Source organism: Pongo pygmaeus, chromosome 1 (genome assembly GCF_028885625.2).
Source record: "Pongo pygmaeus isolate AG05252 chromosome 1, NHGRI_mPonPyg2-v2.0_pri, whole genome shotgun sequence".
Taxonomy (NCBI): Eukaryota; Metazoa; Chordata; class Mammalia; order Primates; family Hominidae; genus Pongo; species Pongo pygmaeus.
In genome coordinates this window covers 35,398,275-35,411,770 of record NC_072373.2, presented here as the reverse complement: position 1 = coordinate 35,411,770, position 13,496 = coordinate 35,398,275, and the positions used below count along the sequence as shown (strand labels likewise).

Sequence of the window (13,496 nt, the reverse complement as noted above, 5' to 3'; positions counted from 1 at the left end):
TCCTGAACAAATGGCTTTTAAGTTGGACCCTGAATAATGAGGAAGAGCTTGTCTGGAGAGGGGGTTAGGAGGCCTTTCAAGGAGAGGCACCAGCGTGTATAATGGTAGTTGTGGGGTTGAAATAAAGGGGAAAAGACCAGTGATGTGGAATCATGCTGAGGAAAGGGGGAGTCAAGAGATGAGGCAGAAGCCATGGACAAGAGCCAGATTATTCAAAATCTTGTAGGACATGTTCAAAATTGTAGATTTATTCCAAGAGCAATATGGAGAGTTTTAAGCAGTGACATGACCAAAGTTCTTAATTCATGAATCTCTCTGACAAGCACAAAAGGAAGCATTTTCATGTGAGCATTCTGAAATTGGGCATGAGAAGCTGCTGGAATATTTCAGAACATACAGAAGTATAAAAACTTAACCATATTTATTGAGTATCAGCCAGAAGCACCTGATTATAATAGGCAATGTGGAGAGGGTGGTGACCACAAAAAGTTGGCAGCCTTTGTTCCTGAAGAGAATGTAGCCTAGCCAGCCCACTACCAAAAGGCAATACACACCCATGGAAAAGTTAGAGGAAACCAAGAAACCACAGATGAACTGACTCACTGTCTCTTTCCTGACTGCCTGAAGGCCATTACTGCCACAAAAGGCCCTTCCTAGTGTGGCAGGACAACACTTTGCTGCCTCTGCCTCCACCAGGCATCCCCTGGTTTTCTGAATTCCAGCAGCAAGAGGCCACCCCAGGCCCCCCAAACATGGGACAGATATCCCCCATGCCATTGCACGAGCTGCCCATCACTCTATCCCTCTTCACACTCACGGTTGGTCTCCTGCCCAGGACCTAGCATGAGAACATGACACGTGCCAGGTGCCCAAAAAGTATTTGTTGAATAAATCTTAGGGATTGAGCTAAAATGTCACCCTTATTCCACCTTTCTAGTGCACACTCCCTGAGTGCCTACTTTGTGCCCGGCACAGTGTTGAGGCCTTTCCATGCATTCTCATTTCATCTTCACAAAAATCTCATAAGGCAGATGTTGTTACTATCCTCCATGTACAGACAAGACAAGCAAACTAAGGCTCAGACAGGTACAGAGGCTTGCTTAAGAGTTCTCTTACCTTGCAACAGGGACATAAACCCACTTCTGCTCCTAATCCCCCAGTGTGACTAATTACTTGCTTATGTTCACTTCCTTCTTGAAGGCTTCACTGATACTCCAAACTACCATGAAGACAAGCCTCAGGACTCCTAAAGTATTTTGTGTCAATGTGTGCCCATAGCCATCCTACCTAATTTCTTCCTGGCACTGTTAGTGTCTCTGGTGGGTCTTGGTATCATCAGTGTTGAGTACAGTATTTGACACTTGGTAGAAGTATAAATTAATATTTTTCAAAGAATAAGTGAATAAAGAAATCAGCTCAAGGCAATCTAATATAAACTCTAAATGTGCCCTTTAAGAAAACTAATAAAGAAAACAATTTTTTTTTAGACAGTCTCCCTCTATGGCCCAGGCTGGAGTGCAGTGGCTGGAGTGCAGTGGCGTGATCTCAGCTCACTGCAACCTCCGCCTCCCAAGTTCAAGCAATTCTTCTGCTTCAGCCTCCTGAGTAGCTGGGACTATAGGTGTGCGCCACTACGCCAGGCTAATTTTTTTGTATTTTTAGTAGAGACAGGGTTTTACCATGTTGGCCAGGCTGGTCTCGAACTCCTGGCCTCAAGTGACCCACCCACCTCAGCCTCCCAAAGTGCTGGGATTACATATTATAGAAGAAAACATTACAAGATTACATATATGAAGAAAACATATTATACATGAATCCAATAGATAGAGTATGATCACGCCCATTAACAAGAATTCTACAGTCCTTATCCTTTCCCTTATCTCCACCCATTACAGCGTTCCTTTAAAGAATGGTTTCTCTGATAAATTGAATATTTGTTTTATTTTCAAAATTAAAGATGCCAAATTATGCCATTGCATAAAGAGAGAAAAGGGAATCATGAAGACATTTATAAGACTATTCATGAGTCATGGGTCTATGCGCAAGCCTAGAGGACATGCAGTTGAGGAGCATGTAGGAAAGAAACTGTTCAATGCCAACTGTTCTCCTAAGAAGAATATGAGAGGTAACGCTTTTTAAACTTGAAATATACTTCTCAAGAATATGTAACACAGACATACAAAAGGCAAAATACTACAAACTAACCACTCTACAGAAATTGTCATCTCCCAGATGAGATTACTACACTAGACACAACATGTTTATTGGCTCACAAAAGACATGTCACCTAACAATTCATAGTAGGGAGTCTGAGGAAAATAACTCGCCCATTGTGAAGTCAATGTTCAAATCAATATCCCTTGGGGAGAAAAATATTGCTCATTGATAGAGATTGATTTTTCTTTTCCTTAAGAAAATTCCCGAGGGGTAAACAACATTCTTTTTTTCATAGTGAATGTAACTAAACAAGGCAATGTCAAGGTTTACATTTTCCTAGCCTCATTAGCATGATACTCAAAAATCATGAGTGTAATTATACATGCCTTTTGACCTACTGAAAAATAGATACCAGTTCCATTTTTTTAAATTTCTTTTTAATATCCAAGCAACGGGACTTCAAAGACAACTTGATGTATGTTCTCTGCTTTACTAAACAGCACTATTATAAGTGAGATGCTTTTTGGTACTTTAAAACAATTTTTAACATTATATATAAACTAAAAAAAACTGGATCTTATATTTTTTAGCCTATGAATTTTGAAAATGTTCTCACTGCCTTCACCTTACTTTTCCACCCCCATTTGTACCCCTAAACAATTAAAAAGCATACAGAAACCTTGGATCTTACATTTTCCAAAGCCCTTCACAAAAGCAAGATGTTTTCATGGGCAAATGGAAAAGAAGGCTGAATGAATTCATTTTATATTTAGCATGTTGGTTCAGACTGGTGAATATTTAGATTTATTTACAAGGCTACAGTAGATTATAGTGTTCAATACATAGACTGTCTTCTTAGGCCACGTGTGTGACCAAAAGAAATCTTGCCTTCTACCCTTTGAAACTCAAAAGTTGCATAAGAAAGGACAGATGGATGATTTGGGGAAAAAAGAAATGTCATTCAATTAATGTTTGTTGAAAAGGGTGTCACAGATCACTGGCAGAATTTCCACTCATTGGCAACTCCCCGAAGCAGCCAAAGATTAATTGAACGCCCAGACTACTGGGTTCTATGAGGAGAGGAGAACAATAGTGTGTTGGTGATTACAGAGGCTGAGATGTGGAACCAACAGAAGTATAGCTGAATGAACCATCTTCCACATGCAGGAAGAGCGCCCCTGCAGCCAAACGATCTTTGTTCTTTAGTCCTGGGATAGAGATGGATTCATATCATAACACACTCTTGTACTCTGTTTCTCTTTCTAAAAGAATGCCTTTTTCAAGTGATTTAAACATAAGATTAGGAGCAAAGTTCATTGATTGGCATAGGGTCATGACCTACAACTTGACCTTAGGAAACACTTAAACCACACTGATTATACAGTTTTTTCTCATCTAATGGTATAATATCTATAACTACATGCATCTGGTAACATACTAAATGCTGTCTAGAACAACAAAGCAAAGCAAACCAAACGCCCACAATTTAAATTAAAAAAAAAAAAAGATCTAAGCCCACCTTCGTAAACATGTGCTTCTGTAAGAAGTTAAAAAAAAAAAGAAAGAAAGAAAAGAAAAGGAAAAGAAAAACGATCCACCAGAAGTACCAAAATCAAATATTTATTAGTCTTTTAATTTTCTACTTATTTGAAATTCAAAAATAATTTTCATGCTTTGATAGGAATGTGGGGTTGTTTATCATTTCAAAAGCACTTCTCCTTTTATCACGAATCGAAGAAGAACTAACATTGAGAAACAAGGAACCAGAATATTTAGAGATACTGGGAATAAACTACAAACTAACATGGGCGAGGGAGAGAAAATATGATCCTCTCAGAAGAATAATGTAGCAACAATCAGAGCACATCTGGGATTTGATTCAAACCAACCTGGAACCAAATTGGATCTCCAAGCTGTTCTGTGTATACACACAGACACACACACACACACACACACACACACACACACACGCTGAGATTTCCAAAAGTGAAATTTCCAGAAGTTATCCTAGAGAATTAACCCCAGAAAGGACTTCACTGTCAGACACAGGCATAACTTTACTCCTTTTGTGATCACCCATGAGTGGGGTCTATGGCAGTCTGAATAGATGGGCCTTTCTGTCAAAAGATTCTGCCTAATCCTTCCCACCAAAGCAGGGTTCTAAAGGTGTCAGCAGGATTTGGCTGACTGGATCGTTAATGGAGCTATGGTTAATTATTGACTGATTAGGGATTTACCTTATCTTTCCGTCAGGAGCTGGCTCAAGACTTAACGGTAAGCAATTTAGAGCCAGGGTGAACCTACACACATGCCTTTTTCTTCTTTCCCTTGGGTCACTTCAGCTTGCCCCTCCCCATAATTCACATTCAGGGCTGAATGGCCAGTCCTTACAAGGCATGGTAGTCCTCAAGAGCACCGAAAATGAGAGAGGCCAGGTCCACGTGACAAGTGTCCAGAGACAGAGGCTTAGAGAAATGTGCCTTTTGCAAAACAGTGTTTATGTGTAAAGGTTTTCCAGTTAAGTCCCTGGGAGAAAAAAAAAGCACTGGCTTTTTGTCTCTAAAAGGTCTGGTGATGCCCGTGGGTGAGAATCCACCCTTCACTCCCCAAGGCCCCTTGGCAAAGCCAGGCAATGAGTACAGGCAGCTCAGGCCCAGCTGCCCCAGATAAGAGGTGGCCCGTGTTAATGCACAGGCTTCCTCTGCTCCTCAGCAGGGCCTTCCTTTTCTAAACAGTCTCCCTTTAATGTTGGCGAATGTTGTTTTTCCATTGACTCAACATCTCGCCTGGTGGTAAGCCAGTGGGGAAAGTTGCAGCGGGGGAGGGGGAAAGTGGGAGAGAGTGATGCCAAAGCAAAAGAGTGGGACGGTCAGCCAGGTTTCCAAACAAGCTAGACACCTGCTTTGGAAAGACAGTGCCCAAGCCTAGACTTCTGGCTTCCTCTTCACTTTGATCAGCCTTTTGTTCCCTGCGGGTCTGTGATTGGCTCCCTGCCCGTCCCCTCACCACTGCCCCCTTCACTGGGAGCTACTTCAACTTGGAAACCATCAAAAATTCATAACTTTTCTCTATGAATGTAACTGTCTTATCTGAAGAAAAGGGAAAACAGTTATTGGAATGCATGAAAGAAGAGAAAGGAATTCTAAGGAAGAGAAGATGGAAAGAAAGTAAGTGAGGAGAGGAAAACTGGAGAGAAAAATAAAGAAAGGGGAAAAGAGGATAGAGGAATAGAAATTAAAGGCAAAAAGAAAAGAATAAAAGGATAGAACAAAAAAATAAATAAAAGGAAGGAGGGCAAAGGAGAAGGACTACAGAAAAGTGAAGTCCAAAAAGGGAGCTTTTTTCCCAGAAGCTCAGTTTCTCAAGCCACAGGACCTTTCCGGGGCTGAGTATGAAGAACAAGGGCTTCTCTGGGCAACCCCAGGTCAAGGGGCATTTTCAAAACCAAATCTTGATTAGAGCCAGCTAAATGTTTTGACTTGAAGGAGACACTGAGGATTATAAAGCAAAATAGAGCAGCATGAGTAAGAAAGAAACAGGAAAAGAAAGAAAATTTTTTTACAAAAACTCATGGGGACACAAAGGGAATGATAGAAAACACTTCTGAATCAGCTAGTCATCTACTAACAAGCTGTAAAGATCTCCAATGACAAGTTGTCACATTAGTTTAGTGAAACTGAAGAAGTACTTATCCCCTTTCCTGTGCTTAATCTCTCCCTGCGTGCCACAAAAACATGCTACCACGTTTAATAGGATTAGTTTCATTCACTTTCTCCCCCCACCCCTTTTATTTTTTACAATTCTATTTTCAGCAATACAGGGATCCTTGAATTCATCGACTTCCTGTGGTGCACAGCAAAACTTGGCATACATGGTTTTTACCCTTTAAATACTTTATTTTGAATGTGAAAAATGTAATTTAACTATTTCCTATCTTCCCCCCAATAGCCATAGCTTGGGGGTGTGGGGGCAGGTGTTGATGGTAAAAGGGTCAAGGCAAAAACAGGGTTATGGAAAAGGGCTGACACAGCCCAATCCCTGCGGAAGCTACTGCCCTGAGCGAAATTGCTCTAGCTCAGACTGCAGGCAGAGCTGGATTCCAATTCTGGCTGTGCCACTTAACTGGCCTTGCGGCCTTGAGCAAGTGGTGAAGCCTTCCCCAGTCTCAGTTCCCTCATTCAAACATGGGGATAATTCGTCTCTTGGCTGTTGGGAGAATTACACATACTATACTTTATTTCCTCACTTCTAAGATTCACTTTTTCTCATATCTTATGTTCCTGAAATCAATGTCTCACAATCCATTGTGCACTTAAGATCCTCGTATTTTCCTTTTCTCCTAAAGGCCATCTTTAAATGGTGTGTCTTATAATCTACGATATTTTGGAATTAAGAAACGGGAATTGTGGGGTGTAAAGCACCTGTCCCAGTCCTGAGGTGTAGCAGTGCTCAGCAAGTGCTGGGAGTATCCATCGCCACCCATTTTCACTATGCCTGCTGCCTCTTTGCCGCATTCCCACGGAAAGATCACTTTGGAATAGGAGAGAAGAAGGTGCTGACACTTTTGCCCCTCGTCCAGATCCTTCTAGACTAGAGTTTCTAATTGAGGTTTCCGAGATCTGCCTAAATCAAACACCGATCATAACTGCCCATATTGGGTCAGAACCAAAATCCTTCAGTCCACTCTGCTCCTTCAAAGGGTCACCAACTGCCATGCTTAGCAGTGTCTTGCAAACAGTAATTATCCGATGAATCGAAATATTCTGTTTTCTTTGAGTCCACTTTGGGTTAAGCACCCCCTCCCGCTCTCCCCAGCACCGCCATCAGAAGATTAGCAATGGGAGAGAAGGGGATGAACTCTCCTGATGGTGGTGGGAAAAGGACGGTGGGGCAGGGAACAGGGACCCAGAAGAGCGAAAGGAGCAGCAGGGCCTAGGGAGGGGACGGAGGAAGATGGAGCTGGGAGGAAGTAGGAAGCTGGCGTGAGGGGCGCTGTCGAGGCGCTGCAGGGGGGCACACACCGAGGCGCAGCCCGCACCCCCAGTGCGCTGAGAGGGCGCCGGGGACCCGCACTGAGAGTCAAGGCAGCCCCGCTCCCCCACCCATAGCGCCCCCCGGGAGAGAGTCCTGGACGCACGGCCCCCGAGGCTGTGGGTCCAAGTCCTTCAGCCAACCCGGGATTAGCGAGCCAGACGCTTCAAAAGTCTAGGCCAGAGGAAGCCTAGACGCGTCGGCCTTCGCCGGGCTGGAGCAGCTGCCAGATTTAGCCTCCCGCCTCGCCTTTTCTCCGGCCTGCCCCTCCGCCCCTCAAACGACGCTTCCACACGCCCCCTCCCCGCCTGTTTCCCAGGCCTCCTCCGGGGAAACTGGCACTCTTCGCCCACCCAACTCCCCTCCACCCACCTCCCCTGCACCCCCCAGTTCGAAGTTCCCCCGACAGACCCCACCCACACTCGCTCCCCCTAACTCCACTCCCTTGCCCCTCCCCCCACACACACAGCTACACACTACCCCTGTCCCGCCCATTCACACTCTGCAGACACACTTCCCCCAGCCCTCCCCATCCCGTTCTCCCCCCAACTCACCCACCAACACCCTTTGCCACTCGGCCTTTGCCCCCTGTCCACCTACAGGTGTAGGGAATAGGGAGAGCTCTTTCCACTAGGAGGGTGCTTGGGGAGGAGAAGCCAGAAGTTGCCATCCATTTTTGTACAGCTTGACCCCAAATATGTTTCTCTCTAGTTTTTGGGGGGCGCCCTTTGTTTGTGTCCCCTAGAGTCACGGACTTTTTCCACCTAGGTACAGAGAAAGTAGCCAGAGAGCAGGAACCTTCCACACTTGCCCAAAGACCACGGACACCAGGAGGACAGGCATCTAGGGGTGATGCTTCCTCTTTCCCTCATTCAGAGAGTGCAGTGCCCCCACCCCGATCCTTGGGGTCCATTCACTAGGGGCTGGGCCCACCGACGCCCCACGCTGGCAATCCCTTCTTTACTTCCCCTACCCCCAGGAATCTACGATTACTTTATCTCAAGCCTTTTGAGGGTACCAGCAAAACACCTTTCTTGGGATGTTTAATAAGCTGCTCACAGGCCTCTGCAGTTGAAAAACTGTCAGCCCTCTTGAGCTGTTGTTTGCTGCTTCAGCCCGTTCCATTTTCTTGGCTTTCTTCCCCCAACTTCTGCAGTCACAGCCGGGCATGGCACCTTCCTGCCTAGCTTCCTTTCCCTTCTCACAGCTGTCCTTGGCTGGCTCTCCCCTAATCACCTTGGGGTATGCTTCTATTCATTGGTTTGAACATAACTTTATGAAAGGTTATATTTTACTTTACATGGATTTGGGGGAGGTTGTTGAGTCAAACATGTAAAAACATATAACATATGATCTACATTTGCTTTTGTTTTACCTAGGAATGTTGTCTTCTTATTTTTTTTTTCCTTCTTGTTGTTCTCTTTTGAAGAGAACTTTTTGTCCTGTGGTTTCATTGGTCTGACTGGCCGTTTCTTTAGGAAATGCTTGCCATCTATAAAGCAGGGAAGGTGAAAGGGCCAAAAAATGTGGGGGTGGGGTGGAGGAGGAAGCAGACTTCAGATTGGTAAATTCCCCCCTTTGCCAGTAGGCCTGATGGACAGTTCTAGGTCCAAGAGCACAGGGCCTAGCTTCCAAATGTGCCAATTATAATTTATTTTATGGCCTAAAAGACGGGGGAGGGGAAAGCATGTAAAGGTGACAACTATGCATGAGCTAAAATGTGCATACACATACATATCCCATGACACTCCAGCTGGCTTCACCAAAACGTTGGGGATAGGGACAGGTCCTTATAAGAATACATGTCAGCTCGAGTGTACACAGCACACATTTGTGGGCAATATACCTTCCAAGTATTGAGCACTAGTCATGTGCTGAACAAGTTTAGTCATGTAGAAGTCTGTCAATAAATCTATGATTTGGATATTATCCCCACTTCACAGATGAAAAGAACTGAGTCTCAAAAAGATTAAGTAACACACTCAAGGTCACAAAGTCAGTAACAAACCAGCTGAGCAGTAATTAAAGACACAGGGTGACCCCTAGATTCCCAGGTCCTTCTTCTGATTACCTCACTGGGGTGGGCCCAGAAGTCTTTATTAAAAAAAACAAAAAACAAACAAAAAAAAACGCTCCTTCGGTGATTCCAATGATTCGTCAGGTCTTCGGAAGCACCACTCCACATCAAACCATCCCACTATTCCTGACACCAGCCTTGCCTCCAAGCAGCCTACTCCACGTTGGACAAAATATTTAAAACATATTTAAATAGCAATTTCGAAAAACTATACAGCATATGGATTTTCCTTTTGATCTCAAAATGATGACAAACAGACACTTAGATACTTCATAAAAGAAATATTACCAGAAAAATTATAGAAATCTGGCTTTCAACTTCATCTTGCTCTAATTTAAACAAAATGCAACTTTCCAGTTACTCTCTCTCCAAATGCATCCAAACTGGGAGCGTCCTTCTCTTTTCGCTGTGTCAGGCCGGCACCTATTTTATTTCTAGTCCACTCCTCACCCTGAATAAAAGCTTCTGGTAAGATGGACAATATGGAAAACTTCAGTCCTATCACCAAAGCCCCTGAAAATGGAGCACCCCTGAATTCACACCCTTGACATGAAAGACCAAAGAGAGGGAAGCTGGGAGTAACGGCCAAACATCCTTAGAGTAATTGACAAAAGAAAGGGGGTGGGCAGAAAGGGAGATTTCCATCCCTTCAAACGTGCACGCCCCTCCCGCGGACCCGGGAGGGAGTCTCCCCTCCCAGGTCGAGCGCGTCCACCGGCTGTCCCCGCAGCAACAGGCGGGCGGCGGGGGAGGAGAGGCCGCGGGGGCAGCGCAGGCCTGGCGGCGACCGAAGTCCCCAGCCACCACGACGTTCCCCGGCTCTGCGGCGCTCCGGGAGCAGGTGGTTGCCCTCTGCGTCCCGGGCGTGCACTGAGCCCAGGCTAGCTGAGCGAGGCTGCAGCCCCTGCGATGGCCCAGGAAGAGGCAAGTGCCACGGGGCCAGGGCGAGGAGGGACCAGCAGGGCGGCCTGGACCCCCACTTGGCCGCGCAGGCAGAAGGGGCGCGCCCTCTGCGGAGCGCCGCGCCACGGCAGCCGCAGCATCTGGCGCTCGCTCTCTCTGGCCGGAGAGGCCGCGACACCTAGCGCGGGGCCGAGGCTAGGAAGGGCGGGCCGGGGAGGGAGGAGGGCACTGGGAGGAAGCCGCGGGCGAGGAAGCCCCGCTCCCGCCGAGTGCCTGGAGAGGAGATTCCCAGCCTTCCTGCCCAACCCGAAACTTTTCCAACACACGCAGGCGTATTCCTCGCAGGATTCGGCGGCCCCGAGTCGCAGTCAGGGAGGAGGCTCGGGAAGCACACGTGCCCTGGCACACTGGAGGAGGTACACAGGCACACCAGGAGGGACAGGGCCTCTTGGGAGGCGGCTGAGGGCGTGAAGGCAGCAGGCGGCCACACATCCGAAAGGGACTCCCTGCGAGCGGGATCCAGCGCTTAAAACCCTGCCACAGCTCGGAAGTGTAGCGGTGCCCAGAGGCTTTGCGTAACTTTGCCCACTGCGCCCCCGCGTGCAAAGGCGTCCCCTTCACACTAAGCCTCACCCCACCCCACTCCCCTTGAGTTGCGGCCCAAGACTGCCTTTGTACTTAAGCGACAGCAAAAGATATGTGGATTTGAACCAAAGATGGTGGGCAAGAGTGTTGTAAATTGTGTAAATTCCATTCGCGGGCACCCCCAGATACGTAGGGAGAGCACCCCTTTCTCCCCGAAGGCATCCCCTCCGTTTCTCTCTGCCTTTGGGTCTCCAGCTTCTTTGCTACTATGGACTGAAGAAGACAAAGCACAGCCAAATCAATGTTTTGGGTGTTTTTGTTTTTGTTTGGTTTTTTAAATCACGGCCTCTCCAAATACTAACCCTCAAAACGCTGGGTGGGGTTGGAGAAAGGCAAGTTATGTCAGGGAGCACCCCTCGGAAGGCGCGCGCGCGGCCTGGCGGGTTCCTCGCCTGGCTCTGGGCAGCCGGGCGGAGTGGCTGGATTATGTAAGTAGCAGCCCTCCATGTGCTCACCACCATCTGTTAATATCTTGGTATTGGAAAGTTCGGTGCCTGAGGCAAAGCCAGGGTTGGCGGCGAAGAGCTCCCAGCCTACACTTTTCTACTCCAGGGCAGGGAATGTACTTCCCTTTGATTGTTTTCGCCCACTTCCATAAAATCAAGTAGTAGTGTGTCCCTTCAATCACTGACAACCCCCTCATCCCCGCGGGTGTGTCTTTGTGGGCGAAGAGTGATTTTCTTCGAGGTCAACTTATTATAATGAGCCCTTTCGATGAATTTATATTTTCATGACAATTCTGCGCTCTTTAAAGCAATGTGGCAGACTCTTATTTGGGAGTGGGTTCTTTATCATTTTAAAAATTTATTTCTGCCAGCACCCCTGGATCCAAATTCTTGTAAGGGTTATATTTCAACTTCTTTGGAGTGATTGGCTTCTGTTTACTTAGAAAGCTGTTGGTTAAACAAACATCACTCGGGAGGCTTCTAAGCAGTGGGGTTCCCAGGAGAGAAAACGCTGCAGCTGCTACTTGCTACTGATCTTGTGGCATTTCACTTCTCCCCCATTCAGAACAAATCCAGGTTGGGCTTGGCGTCACACCGAGCACAGGAGATGAGAGTGAGAGGCCGTCAGTCAGTTTTGCCTCTAGAAAGCTTGCAGCAGGAAGGCCTGCACCCTGGGGTTGGTTTTCCTCTCTTCCCTTCTTCAGGGTGCTGATAGTGATGGTGGTAGTGGTGGCGGTGGTGGTGGTGGTGGTGGTGGTGGTGGTGATGGTGGGTGGCTGACCTGGAAGTCCTTAGGCATCCTTCTCCAAAATCCACGTCCACTTTTGCCTCTCAACTGAATCTGGTTGTAATTCTCAGAATTGGTTTGTTTAGGATCTGATAACAGTTGTTTGTAAGGTTTTAAATTACTTATACACACTGTCTTCCCTCCTGCCCCCACCTAACCGCTTTAAGAACAGGAGGCGTGAGCATACACCGAGCAAATGTCAAGGCGAAGTGTATTTAACCCAGAACCAGATGCACAAGTGATAACTGCGAGTTTGTCTAAGAACACACAGATCACCCTTCAGATAAATAAGTAAATGCAACCTGCACGGATAGAGTTCGTTACAAGACCGGTCAGAACTTGCGTTAACTTCTAAGTTACTGGGGTTGTGTTGGAAATGGGGCAGAGGGAGGAGTTGTCTTAACCCTAGGCTTGGCGGCTGGTTTCAGAGATGGAGCCAATATCTAGGCGATTCCTCGTCTCCAGGCTTCTCCCCTATCAGAAAACAAAGCGGGAGTCGCCTGAGATAGGGGGCTTGGACCTCAAGTCTTGCTCCAGGGCCGCCCGAAACCCAGGAGAATGCCGCAGCTCTAGCAAGAGAGGTTGCCAGGAGCCTGGCCTGTACGGCTCCCCGACAGTAGAGAACAGGACACGGGACAGGGCTGCGCCGAGGCAGCTCACGGAGCTGGGCTGCGAACCGATCTCGCTCGCCTAGCGTCGCGCGCGCTCCTGTTTCAAGTCGCCGCTCCTGCGCCCTAATGCGGGCTGCGAACCGCCGCGGCAGAGCGTCGCGAGCCGGGAGCCTCCGCCGCCGAGGCTGGGGGTGGGAGAGCTTCCTTGTTCGCCAAGCGGGTTACCCCGACCTCGACTCAGGCCTGCTTTTCCCCACGGCGTGACACAGGACTTACTGGGATTCTCAGGGAACTTTTCCCGCCGCCAGTTCCCGGGCGTGGTGTGTGCAAAACGTGCATTCAAGCGCTATGTGCAATTGACACAAACTTGTGGGCTAAAGTGCAAGCCATTTTTTTCGCGTTTGAATCTTTTTCTCTGTCCCTGCCTCCTTTCTTCCCCCTACGCCCCCCTCCTCCTTCTCTGCTCTCCGCCCTTTTAAATCTCAAACTGAGCAGATGGTTTTAAGGTGTGGAAAGGTATATAGCCCTTACTCCTACCAGTTTATTTGTGGGCTGGCGCTAACTTATATGTACAAACCAAGATTCTGAAAGAAAACTAGTAGGACGAAAAATAAGAAAGGAAGTAGCTTTGATCCATTCTCAGATCCCAAGTTTCCCCGCTCAATACACCCGCTTACCTCGAAGGGACCCAACCAATAGAAGCATTATTCCATCCTGTATCTAATGGGCGTGTTGATTATTTCTGCTCCCAGCCTAAACTGTCACGTCCCGGTTAGAACACCTGATACAACAGTCAATAGTTGGAGGTGTGAGTGGTGCGTGTGCGCTCCTCTGTGTTG

At 47.2% G+C, this 13,496-nt stretch overlaps 1 long non-coding RNA gene across 1 annotated transcript in view; it reads right to left on the bottom strand.

The window, feature by feature from the left end:
• Nucleotides 1-13,419, bottom strand: part of LOC129043795 (uncharacterized) — a 169,304-nt gene extending 155,885 nt beyond the window's left edge. The window contains exon 1 of the long non-coding RNA XR_008504529.1: nucleotides 13,335-13,419. This is a non-coding gene — a long non-coding RNA (uncharacterized LOC129043795). The remainder of the gene's footprint in view (nucleotides 1-13,334) is intronic.
• Nucleotides 13,420-13,496: the final 77 nt, after the last annotated feature.